Source organism: Macadamia integrifolia, unplaced genomic scaffold (assembly GCF_013358625.1).
Source record: "Macadamia integrifolia cultivar HAES 741 unplaced genomic scaffold, SCU_Mint_v3 scaffold3478, whole genome shotgun sequence".
NCBI classification, from domain to species: Eukaryota; Viridiplantae; Streptophyta; class Magnoliopsida; order Proteales; family Proteaceae; genus Macadamia; species Macadamia integrifolia.
Window position 1 is genome coordinate 11,551 of NW_024869534.1, and position 2,125 is coordinate 13,675.

The 2,125-nt window shown below is 39.9% G+C and overlaps 1 long non-coding RNA gene across 1 annotated transcript; it reads left to right on the forward strand.

Annotated features, from left to right (window-relative positions):
* The first annotated feature begins 1,176 nt into the window (after positions 1-1,176).
* Positions 1,177-2,125, forward strand: LOC122068163. Its single transcript, XR_006136996.1, has 2 exons — positions 1,177-1,342; positions 1,487-2,125. It is a non-coding gene; the product is annotated as an uncharacterized LOC122068163 (long non-coding RNA).

Genomic DNA, 2,125 nt, shown 5'->3' on the forward strand with positions numbered 1-2,125 from the left:
GCCCGACACGTTTACTAATCGGTATAGGTCAATCTGGTCTTTAAACGGTCGGTTCCAATCGATCTAACCGGTGCAGGCTTGGGATTGACACCCCTAATGCCGAGTACAGGCTGGTTGGCTGACTGGTCGATTTGCGTTGAAAACGAAAACCTAACATCACGTGAATACGTAATCACATATAGAACATTACACCAATCAATTGCTTAAAAAATATTTTTTATTTCCTCACCTCTTATTGTCACGGTCAGGGTTTTAAATCTTAGAAATCGGATCGGTGTCAGTAGACATCAATACAATATCAAATTCTCAATACATCTGGTATAGGCCTGAATTGGTCAGATTTTTTTTTTTTAATAAGTAAGGAGGGAAGTAGATAACTATCGGGAGGCTCAAAGTCAAGATCTCCTGTTGAGCGTGGACTTTTTATACACCATAGCTCACCAATTGCATTAGGTGAGACCTCCGGGTTTTATTTTATTTTTCATGAAAATTTTGATTTTTTGAATGATTTTACCCTTGATTTGATATCAATACTCGATTCAAGATCAGCCAATATTGATATCGATATGATACAGCGAATCCAATCCTAATACTTAGAACCATCTCATCCACGATAGCACGATGTAAATGGATCGAATACCAATCAATTTTGGATTGGATGTCTTTGGATCCCAATATTTTTGGCCGGATACGGACCCATGGTTTTGTAATTTGAAGTGTACACATCCTAAGTCCAACTTCTAGCGTCATGCGGAGCGTTTGAAGGGAATGCTTCGCCCACTCTCTCTCCCCCCTTCGTCACTAGCCTCCTCTTTTCGAGCTTAACTTGACTTCAATCAATCCATGGCAGAGTCTGAGGTCAACGGAAAGAAGTTGCTAAGAGATATCCGCGCAGATGCAGAGAGCTGTATACTTATTTGATAAGATGCAGAGAGCTATATTCCCTTTGCCTAACTTTTATCAAGATGTCAACTCATCTCCTGTGGACTTTAAAGAATCAAAGGGTATAATTATTCTTTCCACACGTACACGCGGTACGCCGAACACATAAATATGAATTATGAGAAATCTCTCTCTCTTTCATTCTCTTTTTGTGGTTATCTTTTCCGTCAGTCAGACCAAATCAGTCCTCCGCGTTTGAAGTTTTTTTGTTCTTTTTTAATTCATGAAGGACCGCGTCCTCAAGTCATCTTCAATCCCTCCCTCACCTCAAGTAGTCCAGTCTCAAGAACTACTCCTCTATAAGAAATCTCAGTTCTTCCCAAAATACTATAGCAGTTAGCCCTGTTCATCTTCAGCTGCGTATGAAGTTTCGATTAGCTGACTGAGGTCCCCCACTAAAGTAATTCCCTTATGTTGCTCCTGGTAGCGCGATTTGAAATAGTTAGTGCCACATTAATTTCAATGTTGCTCCGAGCTGCTGCTGCTGCTGCTTTTCTTCATCTTCTTTTCTGATTCTGTATAAATCTGGACTCTGATGATGTAGGGAAACGGCACTAGAGCTTGATAATGGCGAGCGTGATGGGACCCTACCTCAAAATCACTGGTAAATCTGAATCCATATCCATTAATTGGTATACGTGTTTATCTTTTGTTGAATTCAAAAATAAAAAACTCTTTTCTCTTGTACTCTTTTCTTGACAGCCAAACTAAGCCTAAAAGCTCTATCTTTTCGTAGAATTATTTCTGAACAAAATAAGAAGCAAAATCAAACACCCAATTTCCTTTCCTCGAAGAAATTGTAACCATGCTTTGTTACCATGCATATGCGAATACGTACAGAGCTTAATTTTCCCAAAACATCTAGCTGAGCAGGGAAGATTGAAGATCCTCGCTGTAGCTCTGTAAGAAGGATAATGAAATAGCGGAAAGCTGGCCCAATCAGGTGCAAAGGATTCCTGTCCAAATCATAAGATATGCCAAAGTGACAAGAACCCTCTTAATTAATTAGGCCTTTGGAAGTAGACCATCTTCATAGGAGAAGAGAAATGAAAAGGATATAACAACAACTGCTTAGTGCAGTTGGTGAGCTGTGGTGTGTATAAAACCCATGCTCACTAGGAGGTCTCGAGTTCGAGTCTCCTAGCTGTTACCTACTTCCCTCCCTACCTATAAAAAAATAAAA